At 41.1% G+C, this 27761-nt stretch overlaps 1 protein-coding gene across 4 annotated transcripts in view; it reads right to left on the reverse strand.

The window, feature by feature from the left end:
• ZBTB8A (zinc finger and BTB domain containing 8A) overlaps positions 1 to 27178 on the reverse strand; it is a 102207-nt gene extending 75029 nt beyond the window's left edge. For 3 of the 4 annotated variants that reach the window (XR_005215446.1, XR_005215444.1, XM_037827839.1), the window contains exon 1: positions 26789 to 26974. The gene's annotated coding sequence lies outside the window, so the exon portion shown is untranslated. Of the gene's footprint in view, positions 1 to 26788; positions 26975 to 27147 lie in introns of those variants that run through there. The other variant, XR_005215445.1, reaches the window with a different exon arrangement.
• Between the last annotated feature and the right edge of the window lie 583 nt (positions 27179 to 27761).

Genomic DNA, 27761 nt, shown 5'->3' on the forward strand with positions numbered 1-27761 from the left:
ATCTGACTATCTCGACTATGGCTTGATGCTAACTCCCCATTTGAAATGACTGATGCCCCTGGCCTGTCCAGAGTGCCCTATTCTAGCCTGCCTCAGTGGGATCTGTACTCCATAGGTTTTTGCATTCTAAAAGTTTAAAATTTTAGTGTTTGGGCTAGTATGCTATTCTAACCTACATTAAGAAGGTCTTAGATAAAATAATGGAATGGTTTGGTTTGCTGAAGTGTCTTCTGATGCTGAAAACTAAATGTAGATTTTGCTCCCCACAAAGATTATGAAATTGTAAGAATTTCATGTTCCATCCTATGCAACAATGCCAGCGAGAAGAGAGAATTGAAGCTGGTACAAAGGTGCTGACATCCTCAATATTTTAGATTCTGCTAAGAGCCGCAGGACTTATAACACAGTGGAGATTTTCTGAATGGTTAGGAGAATAATAGAAAGAAAGCAGCTTTACCCTTGGATTCCATAATTAATTTCACACTGTTTTGAACTCCATGCATCTGTACATATTTTCTTTTCCTTTTTTAAAAAGCTAAATATCTTTTATTCTATTTTTATGAGAAGGGCAGATCTTCAAACTGAAAGATGAAATGCATTCATTCAACAAATATTTATTGAGCATCTACTTCGTGCCAGACCCTCTATCAGGCCCTGGGAAGACAAAGATGAATAAGATGTGGTCAAAGGTCAGAGCCCTTGATCAAGCACCTCAGTGCCCATCAGGAGACAGAGTTAGAGAAAGAGACAGACAAAGAGAAAGACAGAGAGATAGGGGGTTTCAAACAGTTACAATACAATTAACTAAACACTCTAGTTGGAGGTAATTTTAAAACCAACAAAGCAAATAATTGTGCCTGGGAGTGTCTGGAAAGGTTTCCAAATGGAAATAACATTTGAGTTCGGTCTTGAAGGATGAGTAGAAGTTCACCACATGAACAAAGGGTATTCCAGACAGAACACCAAGTACAAAGGCACAGACAGACATCTTGAACACCATGCCCTCCTCAGGGATGACCAAAGGTTTGCTATGGCTAGAGACAGAGGGCCTCTGGGGAGAAAATGGGAGACAAAACTGGAGGAGTGTTCTGGTTTGCTTAATGCTGCCGTTATGCAAAATACCAGAAATGGATTGGCTTTTATAAAGGGGGTTTATTTGTTACAAAGTTACTGTCTGAAGGCCATAATGAGTCCAAAGTAAACATCAAGAATCGGGTACCAGGTGGGGCAAGACGGTGGAGTGGTGAGGTGTAGGTTTTAGTTACTCCTCCAGGGTAGTAGGTAGAAAGCTAGGAACTGCGTGGACTGGACACCAGAGAGCAATCTGACCTTGAGCATACTTCATACAACACTCACGAATGCATGGAACAGCTAAGATCAGCGAAATCTGTAAGTTCTCATGGCCAGGGGACCCGTGCCCCTCCTTTCCAGTCTCAGTCCCATGGGAGGAGAGGCCATCGGTGCTGGGAATGAGGAGGGAGAACTGCAGTTGTGGTTCTTATTGAAAACTCAGACTGCTGATCTAAACTCCAAACATGCGTAGACTGAGACCAGATACCGGACAATCCGGGAGCAGTCAGCCTGGCGCAGAGAGGAGATAGGGCTAGCAAAAACAGTTAACAAACAAACAAACAAACAAACCTAAAAATAAAAACAGAGACCTTTTAGAGTTCTGGTGAACACAGAACAGAGAAGGGCAAGGCTCAAACAGAATCAGGCTCATATGCAAATCCAGAGGTCCGTTTCCTTGTCTGAAGAGCCAGTTTCTCTGCTTTCTTAATCGTTCCTTAATGGCCCTAATCTCCTTGTCTCTTAGCATTTCAATAGCCCATTAGATCTGCAAGGAGGGCTCTTTTTTTTTTATCTTTTTACCTTTTTCTAAAACAATTACTCTAAGAAGCCCATTACAGAAAGCCTCAAAGACTTGCAATTTGGGCCAAGACAAGAGCAGAGCTAAGACAGCTTGGAGACATAAAGCAATAAGTCCAGTGGCTGAGAAAATTCGCTAAACACCACAACTTCCCAAGAAAAGGGCAGCATCCCCTTACAGCCATCTTCCCAGTGGACTGAGAACGCTCCTGCCCGGCACCAATGCCACAGCCCAGAACTGCCCCAAACAACCCAGTGTGACAGGAAGTGTTTCCAACAACACACGCACACACCACAATATCGGGCATGGACAATAGCCTTTCCTGCACCCTCAGCTAATTGTCCTGGAGCTGGGAAGGTGGAGCTGTGTGAAAAGGGGGAAATTAACACACCCCATTAAGCCATCCTTTCAGCAGACTGGGAATGACCCTACAGAGCCCTACAGCCCAGAACCTCCCTTGAGGGATGGTGCTCACCTGTGATGTAGTGCAGTCATCCCTCAGCAGAGGACCTAGGAGTGCACGGCTTGGAATAGGGACCCACTCACAACCAAGGACTTGTGGGTCAGCAGCAGAGACAAACTGTGGCATGACTGAACTGAAGGATTAGACTATTGCAACAGCTTTAAAATCTCCAGGAATACCTGGGAGATTTGATTATTAAAGCTGCCCCCCCCAAAAAAAACTGCTCAGACACATGCCCCATATGCAGGGCGGACAACACCAACTACACACGCAAGCTTGGTGCACCAATTGGACCCCACAAGACTCACACCCCCACTCACCACAAAGACAAAGTGGAGGAGAACTGGCTTGAGGGTAATAGGAGGCTCATGGACACCACCTGCTGGTTAGTTAGAGAAAGTGTACTCCACAAAGCTGTAGATTTGACAAATTAGAGATAAGGGTTTGAATCAGTCTACATATCCTAAAAGAACCCTATCAAGTTAAGCAAACACCAAGAGGCCAAAAACCACAGAAAATTTTAAAGCATATGAAAAAACCAGATGATCTGGATAACCCAAGCCCAAACACCCTAATCAAAAGATCAGAGGAGACCCAGTATTTGGAGCAATTAATCAAAGAACTAAAGATGAACAACGAGAGCATGGCACAGGATATAAAAGACATGAAGAAGACCCTAGAAGAGCATAAATAAGAAACTGCAGGAGTAAATAATAAAACAGATGATCTTATGGAAATAAAAGAAACTGCTGACCAAATTAAAAAGATTCTGTATACTCATAGTACAAGACTAGAGGAAGCTGAACAGTGAATTAATGACCTAGAGGATGACAGAACAGAAAATGAAAGAAAAAAGAAAGAATGGGGAAAAAATAGAAAAAATCAAAACGGACCTCAGGGATATGATAGATAAAATAAAAGATCCAAATGTAAGACTCATTGGTGTTCCAGAAGGGGAAGAGAAAGGTAAAGGTCTAAGAAGAACATTCAAAGAAATTGTTGGGGAAAACTTCCCAAATCTTCTAAACACCATAAATACACAAATCATAAATGCTCAGCAAATTCCAAATAGAATAAATCCAAATAAACCCACTTCGAGACATATTCTGATCAGACTGTCAAACACTGAAGAGTAGGAGCAAGTTCTGAAAGCAGCAAGAGAAAAGTAATTCACCACATACAAAGGAAACAGCATAAGACTAAGTAGTGACTACTCAGTAGCCACCATGGAGGTGAGAAGGCAGTGGCATGACATATTTAAAATTCTGAGAGAGAAAAATTGCTAACTAAGAATTCTTTATCCAGCAGAGCTCTCCTTCAAATTTGAGGGAGAGCTTAAATTTTTCACAAAAAATGCTTAGAGAATTTGCTAACAAGAGACCTGCCCTTCTTGAGATACTAAAGGAGCCCTACTGACAGAGAAACAAAGAAAGGAGAGAGAGAGATGGAGAAAGGTTGAGTACTAAAGAGATTCAGTATGGGTACTGTGCCAGTTTGAATATATTGTGTCCCTCAAATGCCATTATCTTTGATGCAATCTTGTGTGGGCAGACGTTATTAGTGTTGATTAGATTTGAGCATTTCTTTGGCGATATGTCCCACCCAGCTGTGGGTGATGACTCTCATTGGATAATTTCCATGGAGGTGTTGGCTCCACCCATTCAGGGTGGGTCTAAGTTGAGTCACTGGAGCCATATAAATGAGCTGACATAACAGAAGGAACTCAGTGCAGCTGTGAGTGATGTTTGAAGAGGAGCTACAGCAAAGGGACACTTTGAAGAATGCACTGGAACTGAGAGAGGAGCTTCAGCTTACAGAGACATTTTGGAGATGGCCTTTGAAAGCCGACTTTTGCTCTGGAGAAGCTAAGAGAGGACAAACGCCCCAAGAGCAACTGAGAGTGATATTTTGGAGAGAAGCTGAAGCCTAGAGAGGAATGTCCTGGGAGAAAGCCATTTTGAAACCAAACTCCAGAGCAGACGCCAGCCATGTGCCTTCTCAGCTAACAGAGGTTTTCCAGACGCCATTGGCCATCCTCCAGTGAAGGTACCCGATCATTGATGCATTACCTTGGACACTTCATGGCCTTAAGACTGTAACCGTGTAACCAAATACACCCCCTTTTATAAAAGCTAATCCATTTCTGGTGTTTTGCATTCTGGCAGCATTAGCAAACTAGAACAGGTACGTTAAAGGACATTAAGAGAAAGGGAAAAAATATATCTGACAAACATAAACCAAAGGATAAGATGGCTGATTCAAGAAATGCCTTCACAGTAATAACATTGAATGTAAATGGATTAGCTCCCCAATCAAAAGATATAGATTGGCAGAATCGATAAAAAAAAATGAACCATCAATATGTTGCATACAAGAGACTCATCTTAGACACAGGGACACAAAGAAATTGAAAGTGAAAAGAAGGAAAAAATATTTCATGCAAGCTACAGCCAAAAGAAAGCAGGAGTAGCAATATTAATCTCAGATAAAATAGACTTTAAATGCAAGGATGTTATAACAGACAAAGAAGGCCACTACATACTAATAAAGGGGGCAGTTCAACAGAAGAAATAACAATCATAAATGTTTATGCACCCAAGGTGCCACAAAATACATGAGACAAACACTGGCAAAACTAAAGGAAACAATTGATGTTTCCACAATAATTGTGGGAGACTTCAACACATCACTCTCTCCTGTAGATAGATCAACCAGACAGAAGACCAATAAGGAAACTGAAAACCTAAACAATCTGATAAATGAATTGGATTCGAAGAATCAATGGAGGAGAGGAGTTAAGATGGCAGCATAGAGAGGAGTGGAAGCCAGTTAGTCCCCCTGAAACAATACATAAACTACTGAAAACCTAGTAAATAACCTAGAATAACTGTGGGGAGACAAACGTGACTGTCCACTCATCATACTCCACCCTGAATTGGGAGGAATGCCTGAGACTACAGCATAAAATCTGTAAGTAAAAACTGCAGACCCAAGCCGAGAGCCAAGAGACCCTCCCTCACAGAAGCCTTGCGGTGCTAGAGAGCAGCACTCTCTGAACAAACTAGTGTACCTCACCCCAACTCCAACTGGGGTTTTAATGTTAACTGCTCAATACAGACAGCGAATCCCCAACAAGCAGACAGAGGCTTTTGGTGACGACTGACTTGGGAGAGTCAGGGGACATATCTCTCTCAGGGTGGGGAGCCCAGAGGATCGGGTGCTATCTCTGGCCAATGAGTGAATCTGGGAGCTTTCTGTCCCTTTCTCTCTCTCTCAATCGGGGCAGCTCAGAGGAGAAAGTCTCAGCCGTTTTCAGCTCACAGCTATTCCCAGTAGAGAAAGCGTCAGTCATTTAAAAATCTCAGCACTCTGAGTCAGAGAAACAAAGAATCTATTTATATGCAAATGACCTCTCTGGAGGTGGCATACCTTCCCAAGAGGAAAGGGAGGGGCCCAGCTCTACTACCTGCCTTACCAGAACCAGACCTCAAAGCCTGGGGGAGGAGAGCCGTGGGCCACACCCCCTTACACCAGCCCTGACAGGCTGACAGGCATACCTGCTGGGCAGAAAAACACAGGGTGTGTCAATCCTCTAAGAAACACCATCAAGGAAACCGGACACTGAATATTTCCTCCTTCTGTGACAAGAGCCTGTTCTCCTCTGGGAAAACCTAACTGGGGTGGTCTAGGAGGTCAGATGCCTAGACAACAAAATACTACAACCTACACTAGGAAAAACGAAGTTATGGTCCAGTCAAAGGAACAAACTTACACTTCAACTGAGATGCAGGAATTTAAACAACTAATGCTAAATCAATTCAAAAAGTTTAGAGAAGATATGGCAAAAGAGATATAGGCTATAAAGAAAACACTGGGCATACATAAGGCAGAAATTGAAAGCTCAAAAAAAACAACCAGCAGAATCTATGGAAATGAGAGGCACAACACAAGAGACGAAAGACACCATGGAAACATACAACAGCTGATCTCAAGAGGCAGAAGAAAACACTCAGGAACTGGAGAACAAAACACCTGAATGCCTACAGGCAAAGGAGCAGATGAAGAAAAGCATGAAAAAATATGAGTAACATCTCCGGGAACTTAAGGATGAAATGAAGTACAAGAATGTACGTATCATTGGTGTCCCAGAAGAAGAAGAGAAGGGAAAGGGGGCAGAAGCAATAATAGAGGAAATAACCAATGAAAATTTCCCATCTCTTATCAAAGACATAAAATTATGGATCCAAAAAGTACAGTGCACTCCAAACAGAATAGATCTGAATAGGCTTATGCCAAGACACTTTTAATCATATTATCAAACGTCAAAGACAGAGAATCCTGAAAGCAGCAAGAGAGAAGCGATCCATCACATACAAAGGAAGCTTAATGACTATGTGCAGATCTCTCAGCAGAAACCATGGAGGCTAGAAGGAAGTGGTGATATATTTAAGATACTGAAAGAGAAAAACTGCCAACCAAGAATCCTATATCCAGCAAAACTGTCCTTCAAATATGAGGGAGAGCTCAAAATATTTTCCAACAAACAGACAATGAGAGACTTTGTGAACAAGACACATGCCCTACAGGAAATACTAAAGGGAGCACTACAGAGTGATAGAAGACAGGAGTGAGAGGTTTGGAACACAATTTTTTTGGGAGATGGTAGCACAGCAAGGTATGTACACTGAACAAAGATAACTATGAATATGGTTGAGAGAGGAGGGTTGGGAGCACGTGGGACACTAGAAGAAAGGAGGAAAGAAAGACTGGGACTGTGTAACTCGGTGAAATCTAGAGTGTTCAACAACTGTGCTAAATGTACAAATATGTTCTTTCACGAGGGAAAACAAGTGAATGTCAACCCTGCAAGATTTTGCTAAAAATGAGGAGGCATTGGGGGAGGGATGCAATCAACATAAACCAGAGACTATAAGAAACAGAATCATTGTATTATGCTCCCTTTAATGTAACAAAGGTGATATACCAAGGTAAATGCAGCTAAGAGGGGGGGATAGGGGAGGGGTATGAGACACTTGATATTGGTGGTGTTGTCTGACTCTTTATTCTACTTTGATATAAGGTTATCTTTCCTTTTGCTGCTTCCTAGCTGTCATTTTTTTTCTTCCTCTTTCTTTTTTCTGTTTCTTTTGCCTCTCTAACTTCTTTGACTCTCCCTCCTGCCTTGTGGAAGAAATGTAGATGCCCTTATATAGATAGTGGTGAGGGTGGTGAACACATAAATATGTGTCTATACAGGGAACCATCAATTGTTTACTTAGGTTGGAATGTATGGCATGTGAACAAAACCATCTTAAAAAAAAAAATGAGTTGATGACGAAAACTTGAGGGCAATATACTGAGTGAAATAAGCCAGACACATAAGGACAAATATTGCAGGCTCTCACTGATAGAATAGGAACTAATTATACTATGTAAACTCATAGACATGAAATATAAGGTACCAAGATATAGGACGAGGCTAAAGAATGGGGAGTGGTTGCTTAGTATGAGCAGAATGTTCAACAGGGATGAACTTAAATATTTGGAAATGAACAGAGGTGTCGGTAGCAAGATGTGAGAATAACTAACAGTGCTTAAAAGTGTGTGAAGGTGGTGGAAGGGGTAAGCTCAGAGTCACTTATGTCACCAGAAGGAAAGTTGGAGGTCAAAAGATGAGAATGTATAAAACTGAATCCTGTGAAGGGCAATGTCCGTGATTAACTGTACAAATATTAGAAATCTCTTTCATGAACTAGAACAAATGTATGACACTATAACTAGAAGTTAATAATAGAGAGGCATATAGGGAAAAATATATACTTATTGCAAACTATATACTACAGTTAGTCATATTTCAACATTCATTCATAAACAGTAACAAATGTACTATACCAATACTATGAGTCAACAATGGAGGAGGGTTAGTTAGGGATATGGGAGGATTCAAGTTTCCTTCTCTCTTTTTTTTTTTTCTTCTTTCGCTCTATTTCTTATCTGGAGAAATGAAAAGTTTCTAAAAATTGAACAAAAATTAAGTGTGGTGATGGATGCACAGCTGTATGAGGGTACCAGGGGCAACTGATTATCCACTGTGGATTTTTGGATAATTGTATGCTATGTGAACAATCTCAATAAAAATTAAACACTAAAAAAAAAAAAAAATGAATTGGATTTAACAGACATATATAGAACATTACATCCCAAATCACCAGGATACACATTCTTTTCTAGTGCTCACAGAACTTTCTCCAGAACACATCATATGCTGGGACATAAAACAAGCCTCAGTAAATTAAAAAAAAATTGAAATTATTCAAAGCACATTCTCTGACCACAATGGAATACAATTAGAAGTCAATAACCATCGCAGACTTAGAAAATTCACAAATACCTGGAGGTTATACAACATGCTCCTAAACAATCAGTGGGTTAAAGAAGAAATAGCAAGAGAAATTGCTAAATATATAGAGACGAATGAAAATGATTAACACAACATAACAAAACCTATGGGATGCAGCAAAAGCAGTACTGAGGGGGAAATTTATAGCACTAAACACATACATTAAAAAGGAAGAAGGAGCTAAAATCAAAGAACTAATAGATCAACTGAAGAAGCTAGAAAATGAACAGCAAACCAATCCTAAACCAAGTAGAAGAAAAGAAATAAAAAGGATTTAAGCAGAAATAAATGACATAGAGAACAAAAAAACAATAGAATAAATAACATCAAAAGTTGGTTCTTTGAGAGATCAAGATTGACAAGCCCCTAGCTAGACTGACAAAATCAAAAAGAGAGAAGACCCATATAAACAAAATAATGAATGAGAAAGGTGACATTACTGCAGATCCCAAAGAAATGAAAAAAATTATAAGAGGATACTATGAACAACTGTATGGCAACAAACTGGATAATGTAGAGGAAATGGACAATTTCCTGGAAACATATGAACAACCTAGACTGACAAGAGAAGAAACAGAAGACCTCAACCAATCCATCACAAGCAAAGAGATCCAATCAGTTATCAAAAAGCTTCCCACAAATAAATGCCCAGGGCCAGATGGCTTCACAGGGGAATTCTACCAAATTCTACCAAATTTGGAATTCTTTCCAAAAAGAACTGACACCAATCTTACTTAAACTCTTTCAAAACATAGAAGAAAATGGAACACTACCTAACTCATTTTATGAAGCTAACATCCATCTAATACCAAAATCAGGCAAAGATCTACAAAAAAGGAAAACTACAGGCATATCTCCCTAATGAATATAGATGCAAAAATTCTCAATAAAATACTTGTAAATCGAATCCAAAGACACATTTAAAAAATCGTACACCATGACCAAGTGGGGTTCATTCCAGGCATGCAAGGATGGTTCAACATAAGAAAATCAATCAATGTATTACAACACATTAACAAATCAAAAGAGAAAAATCAAATGATCATCTCAATAGATGCTGAAAAAGCATTCGACAAAATCCAACATCCCTTTTTGATAAAAACACTTGAAAAGGTGGGAATTGAAGGAAACTTCCTCAATATGATAAAGAGCACATATGAAAAACCCACAGCCAGCATAGTACTCAATGGTGAGAGACTGAAAGCCTTCCCTCTAAGATCAGGAACAAGACAAGGATGCCCGCTGTCACCACTGTTATTCAACATTGTGCTGGAAGTGCTAGCCAGGGCAATCCGGCATGACAAAGAAATAAAAGGCATCCAAATTGGAAAGGAAGAAGTAAAACTGTCATTGTTTGCAGATGATATGATCTTATATCTGGAAAACCCTGAGAAATCGACGATACAGCTACTAGAGCTAATAAACAAATTTAGCAAAGTAGTGGGATACAAGATTAATGCACATAAGTCAGTAATGTTTCTATATGCTAGAAATGAACAAATTGAAGAGACACTCAAGAAAAAGATACCATTTTCAATAGCAACTAAAAAAATCAAGTACCTAGGAATAAACTTAACCAAAGATGTAAAAGACCTATACAAAGAAAACTACATAACCCTACTAAAATAAATAGAAGGGGCCTTAAAAGATGGAAAAATATTCCATGTTCATGGATAGGAAGGCTAAATGCTATTAAGATGTCAATTTTACCCAAACTCATCTACAGATTCAATGCAATCCCAATCAAAATTCCAACAACCTAATTTGCAGACTATGAAAAGCTAGTTATCAAATTTATTTGGAAAGGGAAGATGCCTCAAATTTCTAAAAACACTCTAAAAAAGAAAAACCAAGTGGGAGGACTTACACTTTCTGACTTTGAAGCTTATTATAAAGCCACAGTTGTCAAAACAGTATGGTACTGGAACAAAGATAGACATATTGATCAATGGAATCGAACTGAGAATTCGGAGCTAGACCCCCAGATCTACAGCTGACTGATCTTTGATAAGGTCCCCAAAGCCACTGAACTGGGACATAACAGTCTTTTCAACAAATGGGGCTGGGAGAGTTGGATATCCATATCCAAAAGAATGAAAGAGGACCCCTACCTCACACCCTACACAAAAATTAACTCAAAGTGGATCAAAGATCTCAATATAAAAGTACCAAAAAACTCCTAGAAGATAGTGTAGGGAAAGATCTTCAAGACCTTGTATTAGGCGGCCACTTCCTAGACTTTACACCCAAAGCACAAGCAACAAAAGAAAAAATAGATAATTGGGAACTCCTCAAGCTTAGAAGATTCTGTACCTCAAAGGAATTTTTCAAAAAGGTGAAGAGGCAACCAACTCAATGGTAAAAAATTTTTGGAAACCATGTATCTGACATAAGACTGATATCTTGCATGTATAAAGAAATCCTACAACTCAATGACAGTAGTACAGATTGCCCAATTATAAAATGGGCAAAAGATATAAAAGACAGTTCTCTGAAGGGGAAATACAAATGGCCAGAAACACATGAAAAAATGTTCAGCTTCACTAGCTATTAGAGAGATGCAGATTAAGACCACAATGAGATACCATCTCACACCAATTAGAGTGGCTGCCACTAAACAAACAGGAAACTACAAATGCTGGAGAGGATGTGGAGAAATTGGAACTCTTATTCACTGTTGGTGGGACTGTATAATGGTTCAGCCACTCTGGAAGTCAGTCTTGCAGTTCCTTAGAAAACTAGATACAGAGGTACCCTTCGATCCAGCGATTGCACTTCTTGGTATATACTCGGAGGATCTGACAGCAGTGACACGAACATATATCTGCACGCCAATGTTCATAGCAGCATTATTCACAATTGCCAAGAGATGGAAACTACCCAAATGTCCTTCAATAGATGAATGGATAAATAAAATGTGGTATATACACACAATGGAATACTACACGGCTGTAAGAAGGAACGATGTTGTGAAACATATGACAACATGGATGAATCTTGAAGACATAATGCTGAGCAAAATAAACGAGGCACAAAAAAGAGAAATATTATATGCTACCACTAATGTGAACATTGAAAAATGTAAAACAAATGATTTATAATATAGACTGTATGCGAACTAGCGATAGAGAGCAATTAAGGAAGGGGGAATGATAACCCAATAAGAACAGATAAGCTATCGTGGGTAAATTTAACGTTCTGGGAATGCCCAGGAATGACTGTGGTCTGTTAATTTCTGATGGGTATGGTAGGAACAAGTTCACAAAAATGTTTCTATGTTAGGTTATTTTCTTGGAGTAGAGTAGGAACATGTTGAAAGTAAAGTAGTTATCTTAGGTTAGTTGTCTTTTTCTTACTCCCTTGTTATGGTTTGTTGGAAATGTTTTTTTTGTTGTATGTTTTAAAAAAATTTTTTTTTTATATAATTGATTAAAAAAAGAGTTAATGAAAAAAAAATGCACAGCTCCCTTGAGGAGCTGGTGGAGAATGCAGGGGTATTGGGCTTCCCCACCTCGATGGTTGCTGATGTGCTCACAGACACGGGGGACTGGTGGTTTGATGGGCTGAGGCCTCTACCACGGGACTTGCCCTTGGGAAGACTGTTGCGACAAAGGAGAGGCTAGGCCTCCTATAATTGTGCCTAAGAGCCTCGTCCTGAATGCCTCTTTGTTGCTCAGATGTGGCCCTCTCTCTCTAGCTAAGCCAACTTGGCAGGTGAAATCACTGCCCTCCCCCCTACTGGGGATCTGACACCCAGGGGAGTGAATCTCCCTGACAACGTGGAATATGACTCCCGGGGAGGAATCTAGACTGGGAATCGTGGGATGGAGGACATCTTCTTGACCAAAAGGGGGATGTGAAAAGAAATGAAATAAGCTTCAGTGGCAGAGAGATTCCAAAAGGAGCCAAGAGGTCACGCTGGTGGGCACTCTTAACACACAACATAGACAACCCTTTTTAGGTTCTAATGAATTGGAACGGCTAGCAGTGGATACTTGAAACTATCAAACTACAACCCAGAACCCATGAATCTTGAAGACAATTGTATAAAAATGTAGCTTATGAGGGGTGACAATGTGATTGGGAAAGCTATATGGACCACACTCCCCTTTGTCTAGTTTATAGATGGATGAATAGAAAAATGAGGGAAGAAAAAAAAAAAAAAAGGCACCCAGTGTTCTTTTTTACTTTAATTGTTCTTTTTCATTTTAATTTTTATTCTTATTACTTTTGTCTGTGTGGTAATGAAAATGTCAAAAATTAATTTTGGTGATGAATGCACAACTATATAATGGTACTGTAAACAATTGAATGTACGCTTTGTTTTGTATGACTGCATGGCATATGAATGTATCTCAATAAAAATGAATTAAAAAAAAAGTAAAAAAAAAAAAAAAAAAGACCTCAGGATGAGAGAAACAAAAGATTGAGAGAACTTGTGTCCCTACCATTTCCTCATAATAGAACATAATCTCCCCAGTCAGGTCTAAAGCCCACATTTCAGTTATATCTCAATGCAGCAGAGCCATTACTAGAAAAAAAGTTGGGGACTCACATATTTAGTTAATCATATTCTCAATGTGTTAGAAAATTTTGCAATTTGAAGGATCCTTGACAGAAATCCTACCAGTGATTTTTTTTTGTAAAGAATTATTTTGTGATGCAAATAAATATCCTTTAATTGAAATTAAAAAAAAAAAGGAATTGAGTACCTTCACTGAAAGATGGCAATTGGCATCTGGAAAACCTCTGTTAGCTCAGAAGGCACGTGGCTGGCATCTGCTCTGGAGTTCTAGTTTCAAAATGGCTTTCTCCCACCACCTTCCTCTCTAGGCATCTGCTTGCTCCTGGGTTGTGTTCTCCAAAATGTCACTCTCAATTGCTCTAAGGTCCTCTGCTGTGAACTCCTTTATACAACTCCAGTGATCTAATTAACACCCACCCTGAATGGGTAGGGTAACACCTCCATGGAAATTATCCAATCAAATGTTTCACTCACAGTTGATTGAGTCACATCTCCACAGAAACACTCAGTAAAAGAATTCCAATCTAATCAACAATAATACGTCTGCCCTCACAAGACTGCATCAAAAAATAATGGTGTTTTGGGGCACATAATACATCCAAATTGGCACAAGGAGTAAGTAGGGGCAAGACCCTGAAGCCTCTCCACCTGGGTAAAACAACTTCTGTAGGTTCTGGGGCACTTTTGAAGGATTTTATGAAGAGTGACACAATTGCAGGTTTAGCTGGGTGATTTCGGCAAGTTGCTTATCTCTAAGCATTACTATCATCTTTGTAAAATGAGGATATTGACTGTTGAGAGGCTGTATGGAAGTGTCTTAAGAGGATTAAATAAGATAATAGCTTAGATAAATAAGATTAAATAAGATAAATAGGAACACGCACATGAAAAGATGTTCATCATCATTAGTCATTAGGGAAATGCAAATCAAAACTACAATGAGCTACCACTTCACACCCAGTAGGATGGCTATAATAAGAATAATAATAAACCCTGAAAACCACAAGTGTTAGTGAGGATGTAGAGAAACTGGAACCCTCATGCATTGCTAATGGGAATGTAAAATGGTGCAGTCACTTTGGAAAACAGTTTGGCAGTTTCTCAAAAAGTTAAACCTGAGGCGGGGCAAGATGGCAGACTGGTGAGCTGTATGTTTTAGTTACTCCTCCAGGAAAGGAGGTAGAAAGCCAGGAACTGCATGGACTGGACACCACAGAGCAATCTGACTTTGGGCATACTTCATACAACACTCATGAAAACGTGGAACTGCTGAGATCAGCGAAATCTGTAAGTTTTTGCAGCCAGGGGACCCGCGCCCCTCCCTGCCAGGCTCAGTCCCGTGGGAGGAGGGGCTGTCAGCTCCGGGAAGGAGAAGGGAGAACTGCAGTGGCAGCCCTTATCGGAAACTCATTCTGCTGATCCAAACGCCAACCATAGATAGACGGAGACCAGACACCAGAGAATCTGAGAGCAGCCAGCCCAGCAGAGAGGAGACAGGCATAGAAAAAAAACAACACGAAAAACTCCAAAATAAAAGCGGAGGATTTTTGGAGTTCTGGTGAGCGTGGAAGGGGGAAGGGCAGAGCTCAGGCCCGAGCTCAGGTCCTGAGGCGCATATGCAAATCCCGAAGAAAAGCTGATCTCTCTGCCCTGTGGACCTTTCCTTAATGGCCCTGGTTGCTTTGTTTCTTAGCATTTCAATAACCCATTAGATCTCTGAGGAGGGCCCTTTTTTTTTTTTTTTTAATCCTTTTTTCTTTTTCTAAAACAATTACTCTAAGAAGCCCAATACAGAAAGCTTCAAAGACTTGCAATTTGGGCAGGTCAAGTCAAGAGCAGAACTAGGAGAGCTCTGAGACAAAACGCAATAATCCAGTGGCTGAGAAAATTCACTAAACACTACAACTTCCCAAGAAAAGGGGGGTGTACGCTCACAGCCATCATCCTGGTGGACAGGAAACACTCCTGCCCATCGCCAGCCCCATAGCCCAGAACTGCCCCAGACAACCCAGTGTGACGGAAGTGCTTCAGATAACAGGCACACACCACAAAACTGGGCGTGGACATTAGCCTTCCCTGCAACCTCAGCTGATTGTCCCAGAGTTGGGACGGTAGAGCAGTGTGAATTAACAAAGCCCCATTCAGCCATCATTTCAGCAGACTGGGAGCCTCCCTACACAGCCCAGCAGCCCAGAACTGCCCTGGGGGGACGGCACTCACTTGTGACATAGCACAGTCATCCCTCAACAGAGGACCAGGGGGTGCACGGCCTGGAAGAGGGGCCCACTTGCAAGTCTCAGGAGCCATACGCCAATACCAAGGACTTGTGGGTCAGTGGCAGAGACAAACTGTGGCAGGACTGAACTGAAAGATTAGACTATTGCAGCAACCTTAAAACTCTAGGATCACCAGGGAGATTTGATTGTTAGAGCCACCCCCCCCTCCCTGACTGCCCAGAAACACGCCCCATATACAGGGCAGGCAACACCAACTACACCTGCAAGCTTGGTACACCAATTGGACCCCACAAGACTCACTCCCCCACTCACCAAAAAGGCTAAGCAGGGGAGAACTGGCTTGTGCAGAACAGGTGGCTCGTGGACGCCACCTGCTGGTTAGTTAGAGAAAGTGTACTCCACGAAGCTGTAGATCTGATAAATTAGAGATAAGGACTTCAATTGGTCTACAAATCCTAAAAGAACCCTATCAAGTTCAGCAAATGCCAAGAGGCCAAAAACAACAGAAAATTATAAAGCATATGAAAACACCAGACGATATGGATAACCCAAGCCCAAGCACCCAAATCAAAAGATCAGAAGAGACACAGCACCTAAAGCAGCTACTCAAAGAACTAAAGATGAACAATGAGACCATAGTACGGGAGATAAAGGAAATCAAGAAGACCCTAGAAGAGCATAAAGAAGACATTGCAAGACTAAATAAAAAAATGGATGATCTTATGGAAATTAAAGAAACTGTTGACCAAATTAAAAAGATTCTGGACACTCATAGTACAAGACTAGAGGAAGTTGAACAACGAATCAGTGACCTCGAAGATGACAGAATGGAAAATGAAAGCATAAAAGAAAGAATGGGGGAAAAAATTGAAAAAATCGAAATGGACCTCAGGGATATGATAGATAATATGAAACGTCCAAATATAAGACTCATTGGTGTCCCAGAAGGGGAAGAAAAGGGTAAAAGCCTAGGAAGAGTATTCAAAGAAATTGTTGGGGAAAACTTCCCAAATCTTCTAAACAACATAAATACACAAATCATAAATGCTCAGCGAACTCCAAATAGAATAAATCCAAATAAACCCACTCCGAGACATATACTGATCACACTGTCAAACACAGAAGAGAAGGAGCAAGTTCTGAAAGCAGGAAGAGAAAAGCAATTCACCACATACAAAGGAAACAGCATAAGACTAAGTAGTGACTACTCAGCAGCCACCATGGAGGCAAGAAGGCAGTGGCACGATATATTTAAAATTCTGAGTGAGAAAAATTTCCAGCCAAGAATACTTTATCCAGCAAAGCTCTCCTTCAAATTTGAGGGAGAGATTAAATTTTTCACAGACAAACAAATGCTGAGAGAATTTGCTAACAAGAGACCTGCCCTACTGGAGATACTCAAGGGAGCCCTACAGACAGAGAAACAAAGAAAGGACAGAGAGACTTGGAGAAAGGTTCAGTACTAAAGAGATTTGGTATGGGTACAATAAAGGATATTAATAGACAGAGGGGAAAAATATGACAAACATAAACCAAAGGATAAGATGGCTGATTCAAGAAATGCCTTCACGGTTATAACGCTGAATGTAAATGGATTAAACTCCCCAAGTAAAAGATATAGATTCGCAGAATGGATCAAAAGAAAATGAACCACCAATATGTTGCATACAAGAGACTCATCTTAGACACAGGGACACAAAGAAACTGAAAGTGAAAGGATGGAAAAAAATATTTCATGCAAGCTACAGCCAAAAGAAAGCAGGTGTAGCAATATTAATCTCAGATAAAATAGACTTCAAATGCAGGGATGTTTTGAGAGACAAAGAAGGCCACTACATACTAATAAAAGGGGCAATTCAGCAAGAAGAAATAACAATCGTAAATGTCTATGCACCCAATCAAGGTGCCACAAAATACATGAGAGAAACACTGGCAAAACTAAAGGAAGCAATTGATGTTTCCACAATAATTGTGGGAGACTTCAACACATCACTCTCTCCTATAGATAGATCAACCAGACAGAAGACCAATAAGGAAACTGAAAACCTAAACAATCTGATAAATAAATTAGATTTAACAGACATATACAGGACATTACATCCCAAATCACCAGGATACACATACTTTTCTAGTGCTCATGGAACTTTCTCCAGAATAGATCATATGCTGGGACATAAAACAAGACTCAATAAATTTAAAAAGATTGAAATTATTCAAAGCACATTCTCTGACCACAATGGAATACAATTAGAAGTCAATAACCATCAGAGACTTAGAAAATTCACAAATACCTGGAGGTTAAACAACACACTCCTAAACAATCAGTGGGTTAAAGAAGAAATAGCAAGAGAAATTGCTAAATATATAGAGACGAATGAAAATGAGAACACAACATACCAAAACCTATGGGATGCAGCAAAAGCAGTGCTAAGGGGGAAATTTATAGCACTAAACACATATATTAAAAAGGAAGAAAGAGCCAAAATCAAAGAACTAATGGATCAACTGAAGAAGCTAGAAAATGAACAGCAAACCAATCCTAAACCAAGTAGAAGAAAAGAAATAACAAGGATTAAAGCAGAAATAAATGACATAGAGAACAAAAAAACAATAGAGAGGATAAATATCACCAAAAGTTGGTTCTTTGAGAAGATCAACAAGATTGACAAGCCCCTAGCTAGACTGACAAAATCAAAAAGAGAGAAGACCCATATAAACAAAATAATGAATGAAAAAGGTGACATAACTGCAGATCCTGAAGAAATTAAAAAAATTATAAGAGGATACTATGAACAACTGTATGGCAACAAACTGGACAATGTAGAGGAAATGGACAATTTCCTGGAAACATATGAACAACCTAGACTGACCAGAGAAGAAATAGAAGACCTTAACCAACCCATCACAAGCAAAGAGATCCAATCAGTCATCAAAAATCTTCCCACAAATAAATGCCCAGGGCCAGATGGCTTCACAGGGGAATTCTACCAAACTTTCCAGAAAGAACTGACACCAATCTTACTCAAACTCTTTGAAAACATTGAAGAAAATGGAACATTACCTAACTCATTTTATGAAGCTAACATCAATCTAATACCAAAACCAGGCAAAGATGCTACAAAAAAGGAAAACTACCGGCCAATCTCCCTAATGAATATAGATGCAAAAATCCTAAACAAAATACTTGCAAATCGAATCCAAAGACACATTAAAAAAATCATACACCATGACCAAGTGGGGTTTATTCCAGGCATGCAAGGATGGTTCAGCATAAGAAAATCAATCAATGTATCACAACACATTAACAAGTCAAAAGGGAAAAATCAATTGATCATCTCAACAGATGCTGAAAAAGCATTTGACAAAATCCAACATCCCTTTTTGATAAAAACACTTCAAAACGTAGGAATTGAAGGAAACTTCCTCAACATAATAAAGAGCATATATGAAAAACCCACAGCCAGCATAGTACTCAATGGTGAGAGACTGAAAGCCTTCCCTCTAAGATCAGGAACAAGACAAGGATGCCCGCTGTCACCACTGTTACTCAACATTGTGCTGGAAGTGCTAGCCAGGGCAATCTGGCAAGACAAAGAAATAAAAGGCATCCAAATTGGAAAAGAAGAAGTAAAACTGTCATTGTTTGCAGATGATATGATCTTATATCTAGAAAACCCTGAGAAATCGACGATACAGCTACTAGAGCTAATAAACAAATTTAGCAAAGTAGCGGGATACAAGGTTAATGCACATAAGTCAGTAATGTTTCTATATGCTAGAAATGAACAAACTGAAGAGACACTCAAGAAAAAGATACCATTTTCAATAGCAACTAAAAAAATCAAGTACCTAGGAATAAATTTAACCAAAGATGTAAAGACCTATACAAAGAAAACTACATAACTCTACTAAAAGAAATAGAAGGGGACCTTAAAAGATGGAAAAATATTCCATGTTCATGGATAGGAAGACTAAATGTCATTAAGATGTCAATTCTACCCAAACTCATCTACAGATTCAATGCAATCCCAATCAAAATTCCAACAACCTACTTTGCAGACTTGGAAAAGCTAGTTATCAAATTTATTTGGAAAGGGAAGATGCCTCAAATTGCTAAAGACACTCTAAAAAAGAAAAACGAAGTGGGAGGACTTACACTCCCTGACTTTGAAGCTTATTATAAAGCCACAGTTGCCAAAACAGCATGGTACTGGCACAAAGATAGACATATAGATCAATGGAATCGAATTGAGAATTCGGAGATAGACCCTCAGATCTATGGCCGACTGATCTTTGATAAGGCCCCCAAAGTCAGTGAACTGAGTCATAATGGTCTTTTCAACAAATGGGGCTGGGAGAGTTGGATATCCATATCCAAAAGAATGAAAGAGGACCCCTACCTCACCCCCTACACAAAAATTAACTCAAAATGGACCAAAGATCTCAATATAAAAGAAAGTACCATAAAACTCCTAGAAGATAATGTAGGAAAACATCTTCAAGACCTTGTATTAGGCGGCCACTTCCTAGACTTTACACCCAAAGCACAAGCAACAAAAGAAAAAATAGATAAATGGGAACTCCTCAAGCTTAGAAGGTTCTGCACCTCAAAGGAATTTCTCAAAAAGGTAAAGAGGCAGCCAACTCAATGGGAAAAAATTTTTGGAAACCATGTATCTGACAAAAGACTGATATCTTGCATATACAAAGAAATCCTACAACTCAATGACAATAGTACAGACAGCCCAATTATAAAATGGGCAAAAGATATGAAAAGACAGTTCTCTGAAGAGGAAATACAAATGGCCAAGAAACACATGAAAAAATGTTCAGCTTCACTAGCTATTAGAGAGATGCAAATTAAGACCACAATGAGATACCATCTAACACCGGTTAGAATGGCTGCCATTAAACAAACAGGAAACTACAAATGCTGGAGGGGATGTGGAGAAATTGGAACTCTTATTCATTGTTGGTGGGACTGTATAATGGTTCAGCCACTCTGGAAGTCAGTCTGGCAGTTCCTTAGAAAACTAGATACAGAGGTATCCTTCGATCCAGCGATTGCACTTCTTGGTATATACTCGGAGGATCTGACAGCAGTGACACGAACATATATCTGCACGCCAATGTTCATAGCAGCATTATTCACAATTGCCAAGAGATGGAAACAACCCAAATGTCCTTCAACAGATGAGTGGATAAATAAAATGTGGTATTTACACACGATGGAATACTACGCGGCAGTAAGAAGGAACGATCTCGTGAAACATATGACAACATGGATGAATCTTGATGACATAATGCTGAGCGAAATAAGCCAGGCACAAAAAGAGAAATATTATATGCTACCACTAATGTGAACTTTGAAAAATGTAAAACAAATGGTTTATAATGTAGAATGTAGGGGAACTAGCAATAGAGAGCAATTAAGGAAGGGGGAACAATAATCCAAGAACAGATAAGCTATTTAACGTTCTGGGGATGCCCAGGAATGATTATGGTCTGTTAATTTCTGATGGATATAGTAGGAGCAAGTTCACAGAAATGTTTCTATATTAGGTAACTTTCTTGGGGTAAAGTAGGAACATGTTTGAAGTTAAGCAGTTATCTTAGGTTAGTTGTCTTTTTCTTACTCCCTTGTTATGGTCTCTTTGAAATGTTCTTTTATTGTATGTTTGTTTTCTTTTTAACTTTTTTTTTCATACAGTTGATTTAAAAAAGAAGGGAAAGTTAAAGAAAAAAAAAAGAAAAACAAGGGAAAAAAAAAGATGTAGTGCCCCCTTGAGGAGCCTGTGGAGAATGCAGGGGTATTCGCCTACCCCACCTCCATGGTTTCTAACATGACCACAGACATAGGGGACTGGTGGTTTGATGGGTTGAGCTCTCTACCACAGGTTTTACCCTTGGGAAGATGGTTGCTGCAAAGGAGAGGCTAGGCCTCCCTATGGTTGTGCCTAAGAGCCTCCTCCCGAATGCCTCTTTGTTGCTCAGATGTGGCCCTGTCTCTCTAGCTAAGCCAACTTGAAAGATGAAATCACTGCCCTCCCCCCTACGTGGGATCAGACACCCAGGGGAGTGAATCTCCCTGGCAACGTGGAATACGACTCCCAGGGAGGAATGTAGACCTGGCATCGTGGGACGGAGAACATCTTCTTGACCAAAAGGGGGATGTGAAAGGAAATGAAATAAGCTTCAGTGGCAGAGAGATTCCAAAAGGAGCCGAGAGGTCACTCTGGTGGGCACTCTTATGCACAATTTAGACAACCCTTTTTAGGTTCTAAAGAATTGGGGTAGCTGGTGGTGGATACCTGAAACTATCAAACTACAACCCAGAACCCATGAATCTCGAAGACAGTTGTATAAAAATGTAGCTTATGAGGGGTGACAATGGGATTGGGAAAGCCATAAGGACCACACTCCACTTTGTCTAGTTTATGGATGGATGAGTAGAAAAATAGGGGAAGGAAACAAACAGACAAAGGTACCCAGTGTTCTTTTTTACTTCAATTGCTCTTTTTCACTCTAATTATTATTCTTGTTATTTTTGCGTGTGTGCTAATGAAGGTGTCAGGGATTGATTTAGGTGATGAATGTACAACTATGTAATGGTACTGTAAACAATCGAAAGTACGATTTGTTTTGTACGACTGCGTGGTATGTGAATATATCTCAATAAAATGAAGATTAAAAAAAAAAAAAAAAAGTTAAACCTAAGAGTTCCTGCATGACCCAGCAATTCCACTCCGAATTATAGAATATAACCTACAGAAATAAAAACATGTCCACATAAAAACTTGTACATGAATGTTTATAGCAGCTCTATTCAAAATAGCCAAAAAACAACCCAAATGCCCATCAACTGATGAATGGATAAACAAAATATTTAAACCACAAACCATTATGAACAGCAATAGTGGTGATTTCAGGGTAATGAGATAACGGAATATTATTCAGCCACGAAAAGGAATGAAGTTACTGGTAACTTGCTATGGCATGGGTGAACCTTGAAAACATTAGGCTAAGTGGAAGAAGTCAGACACAAGACCATATGTTGCATGATCCCATTTATATGAAATGTTCATAATGGGCAGATCCATAAAGATAGAGTAGATCAGTGGTTGCTAGGGGTTAGGGAGATGTGGGAATGGGAGTGACAACTAATGGTTATGGGGTTTTGTGCTGGTTTGAATGTATTGTGTCCCCCAAATGCCATTATCTTGGTGGTCTTGTGGGACAGAGGTTTTGGTGCTGGTTAGATTTGCTTGGAATGTGCCCCACCCAGCTGCGGGTGGTGACTCTGGTTGGATACTGCCATGGAGGCGTGGCCCTGCCCATTCAGGGTGGGCCTTGATCAGGGGAGCCATAAAAATGTGCTGACTCAAAGAGACTGGACGGAGTGCAGCTGTGAGTGACGTTTTGAAGAAGAGCAAGCTTGCTAGAGAGGAATGTCCTGGGAGAAAGCCATTTTGAAACCAGAACTTTGAGCAGACGCCAGCCACGAGCCTTCCCAGCTAACAGAGGTTTTCCGGACGCCATCGGCCATCCTCCAGTGAAGGTACCCGATTACTGATGTGTTACTTTGGATACTTTATGGCCTTAAGACTGTAACTGTATAGCCAAATAAACCCTCATTTTATAAAAGCCTATCCATCTCTGGTGTCTTGCATTCTGCAGCATTAGCAAACTAAAACAGGTTTCTTTATGGGTTGGTAGAAATGTTCTGAAATTAAATGGTGGTAATGGTTGCATGATTTTTATGCATATACTAAAAACCACTAAATTGTACACTTTAAAAGGATGAATTATTGTATGTGAGTTATATTTCCTATAGTATATGAATTATATCTCAATTAAAGCTATATATAATAGTATTTGAATGCATATTATAATGGCAGGCACTGCGTTAAGTACTTTACACTCTATCTTATTTCAGCTTTCACAATAGCCCCATGAGGTAGGTAACTCCTGCAATCCATCTTGTATGGATAAAGAAAGTTAGGCACAGTGAAACTAAAAGAAGAAAGTCTTCCCTAAGATTGCACAATGAGCAAACCGACACAGATTGGAATTCAGGCAGACAGATCCTATACTCTTCTGCCTTTCATAATGTAAGCAAAATACCTAGTACAATGGTTGGCAGAAGGATAGGGATCTATAAATGTTAGGAATTACTGTCATGATGTTCCAATTTTCACAGTCAAAAGAAAATGAGTGACAGCATCAAAGCAAGAAATGGCAAGGACCTGTACTAATACAGTGGCAGTGGGGACAGAGGAAGGAGATGAAGCGAGGAACTATTTTCAAGAAAACAGGAGTTGTGTTATAAATTAGAGCCAATTACAACTTGACAGCATTTACACTGACAGGACACTAACATAACTTATATTCATAATAGTACTCTTGAGTCATCAAGAACGGTTTAAGTTACTTTCAGAATATGTGATTTATTAAGTCACGGAAATGGTTAATACGTTTCAGGTTTTCTTCTTTCAATAGATTGACCATATAAATTGAAACAAGTCAGACTAATTCATGTGGGATATCCAAAATTCCATTGGAAACATTTCAAATATCTGTAAGAGTTAAATATCTATAATAGTCCTAAGAATATGAAAGAATTCAAGATTCTTGTCAAGTACAAAGATTTTTAAAAGAATGGATGGAAAAGACAATTACATATTTTAGGAACCCGTAAATTCAAAGGTCTTTGGAATAGAAGAAAGAAAACACATGTACTTCTATGAATAGACAAAAGACTTAGGTAACAAATATAACTTGAACTGAACGGTTGGGGGCTGTAAGACTACCTCTTTTAAGATACGTAGTCATTAACCTAGAATTTGGTGTATCCCATCAGGATCACCATAAAGAATCTAAACAAAATCTCTGGATGATAAGGAACTTATCTAGAATGGTAATTATATTCTTTGGTGGGCAAACATCTTTTAACCCTGGCAAGATTTAGAATCAAGTGTAAAAATGTTTAAGAATATCAAAACCATAGTTGGGAAAGCTTCATTGAGATGACATTTGAGTAAAGTCCTAAAGGAGAGGGATGTGTGTGTGTGTGAGAGAGAGAGAGAAAGAGAGAGGGAGGGAGGGAGGGAGGGAAGAGTGTCATGTGGCTATCTGGGGGAAAAGAGTTCCAGACAGATGGAACAGCCAATGCAAAGGCAGGCTGGAGGAACATCAAGGAAGGATGAGGAAAGCAATGGAAGATGAAGTCAGAAAGGGAAGGCAAGTGAGGGGGTTGGGCATGTGAGAACAGTTCCTGTAGGGCCTTGTAAACCATTGTGAGGGCTTTTAATCTGCATGAAATGGGGAGCCACTAACCAGTTTTGAGCAGAGAAGTGACAAAAACTTCCCTCAAAGGCATCAAAAATTATATCAAATCCTTCAAATATTAAAACATATCATGATGCCACTGAAAGAGCTAAGCTCATTAGATGGAAATTCTGTTTTATCTAGAAAATAACATTTAAATGATATGGGATGAATCAAGTATCACAAAGTTTTTGCTGGGCCCAAACCATAATTCAACAGCAGCGCTGGTGACATAAGGGCTATGAGATAAGGAGTGCTTGCATGCGTCTTTGTTGCGTGGGAAATTTAAACAGCCAGCTCCTTAGAAGGTGCACCCATACTCATGTGGCCCCCTGCTGACATTTTACAGCAGCTGACTTCACACAGGTGCCCACGTGGGGAAGATTCCCAGGCCACAGATTCTCACGTCCTGTTTTCCACTTGTGTGGTCGGGGAGGTTCCCAGGAATAACGAGACCTGAACCCCGATTACCAGTGAAGGGCTCTGGCTCAGGGGGGTCAGACAAGCCCACCCCTCTGCTGAGGACTCCATACTGATAAAAATGTGTGTAGATGTGACCAACTCGCCCCCTGAGAAGACTGGTGCAATTGGGAGGGAAGGCAGGGGAGGAACAGAAGGCAGGGCCCCTTGGAAGGCTGCTGTCCTCCGCCTCCTGGCCTAGGGGTGAAACTCAGAGCTTAATGCGTTTCCTCGTCTGGAAAATGGAATAACCATCAGCTTAACTAATGGTTGTTTTATGTGAGATTAAGTGAAACAATTTGTATAAGATAAAACACTTCATTTACTAACTTTATTCTGCAAATAGGAAGGTTTATTAAGGATAGAGGTGATACTGACGCGTGTAGTTACAAGCCCGCTAAGTACTGATGTGGGTAGTTAGAAACCCGCTAAGTGATTCCATCGCTTCCACACCATCTTGGAAAGATGTGGAGTCTGGCTATTGCCAACCAACAGTTAAGTACGAGCATTTGTAGGAGAAGGGGCCAAACCGCTAACTAATTTACAAAAGAGATCAAAGTAGAAGATAAGTATGTATAATTATGTCATAAAACAAATACTTATAGCTCAGTATTTGTTAGGTATAGTAAGTCTGCCTTCGGTTCTAAGCCCACATCTGTCGCATCAGGATACAAGAAGAGAGGCTGGAGGATGTTCAGAGAAATTCGGGCTGCTGCACTAGGACCCACCCTCCCAAAGAAGAGCCCGAGGCCGCGCGGGGAGAAGCCCCTGCCCCCCCCCCGCCCGCGCCCTGCGCCGCCCTATTGGGCGGGCCGCCCGTCACTCAGCCGCGCAGCCCGTGCCTGGCCAGCCACCAACCCTCGGGGAGTCGGCGGCGCCCGACGGCTGCAGACACGCCCGGCACCGTCCCCGCGCCGGCTCCCCGTCGCCGCCACCAGGAGGCTCCGCGCGCCTTCCCGCCTTTCCCCGCGCCGCGGCCCGGCGGGGCAGCGAGGCGGGCGCCGCGCTCGGCAGGGGCGGCCGGGCGCGGGCGGCGACGGCGCGGCCATTGTCCCGCAGCCCCTCCCGGGCGCGCAGGCGGGGCTGCGCGGCGGGCAGAGAGCCGCGGCCGGGCGCGGACAGGGGCATCCTCGGGAGCCGGTGCGCCCCGGCGCTGCCCGCTTCTCCCCGCCGACCGCCCGGCCGCCGCACCGAGGCCGTGTCCACCGCCGCCAGCTCTCTGCGTCCCCTTTGTGACCGTCACCAGCCCCTCGGAGCCGGTGGCCTCGGCCACTTCGCCCCGGGCTGCAAATGGCGCCCGCTCGCCCCTGCGCCTCTGGCCTCCCACTGCTCTCTCGGCTGGGAACGTCCGAGGGCGGCGTGCCCTGGGCCCGCATCCCACCGCCGCCGGGGCGGTCAGAGCCCGCGGGGCCGGTGGCACCTCCGCCCGAAGCTAGGCTCGGGGACCGGTCCGAGACAGCCCCGACGCCCCACCCGCCCTCCGCCCTCGCCGCGCGCTGCCACTTACCGGGCCGCGTCGCACCGGCGGGTCGCGCGCGCGGGCCGGGGGAAGATTCCTGGTTCTCGGCAGGGGTAATACCCCCTTTCGAAGCCGTTCCTTTGCGCCCTAAAACGAGTAGCCCCAACGTGAGAGAAACAAAAGGTATTTGCTGACGTGGGCGTTGGATAGAAACGCCCGAGGGCTGGGGACACAATTAAAGGGGCAACGCACAGATTTCAGGCACCAACCAGCAGCTTCGCCCACTCCCCCTGTCCTTGCCTACACCCCGCTGCACCCTCCAGAGGCACCAGGGTGCCCAGATTCCCTAGCAGTTGACTGCGGAATCATTATTTAGTCAGGAGCTTAAATCTAAAATTGTACTTTACGTTGGAAAGGCGCCTCCGGAGGGCAGAAGGGCTGGATTTCTACGATCTGGGGAATTTGGTTTAGGAAAGAGGGAGGGACTTAGGCGTGCCCACAATTACTGTATAAGTACATGTGACATTATTGTACTTAAGTTTAGCAACGTCAAATATAAGAGATTTCCACAGAATTTTCCCCTTTATTGAAGCAATTATTTTAGTCGGAGATAACCTTTTCTAAACCTCTATAAGTCACAAGCATTTCATTTGAAGAGGAAAAACCAGGCAGGATGAAATAGAACGTAATTCTTAGTTCAGAGAAAATATAAAATTAATAAAAATGGCATGTCTTGTAATTCCAAATACATTCACATCAAGCCGCCTAATATATTTATGTCTCTGGTTTTTAGAGTATAAGCATCAGGGTATACATTTGCTAAAATAGTAAATCACTGAATTGTCATGTTATTATAGAAGCATTAGTTCTGGAAACTAAATTAGTTTTATAGTTCCTTATGTTGGGGTCAGGTACTAAAAAGAGCTGTATTATAGTAAAAGTGAAAAAAAGGACTCAAAATTTCAAAACATACATTTAGCTTTTGAATGGATTTTGCTTCTATGTCATAATCAGTCATGTT

The sequence above is a fragment of the Choloepus didactylus genome, chromosome 2 (genome assembly GCF_015220235.1).
Source record: "Choloepus didactylus isolate mChoDid1 chromosome 2, mChoDid1.pri, whole genome shotgun sequence".
Taxonomy (NCBI): Eukaryota; Metazoa; Chordata; class Mammalia; order Pilosa; family Megalonychidae; genus Choloepus; species Choloepus didactylus.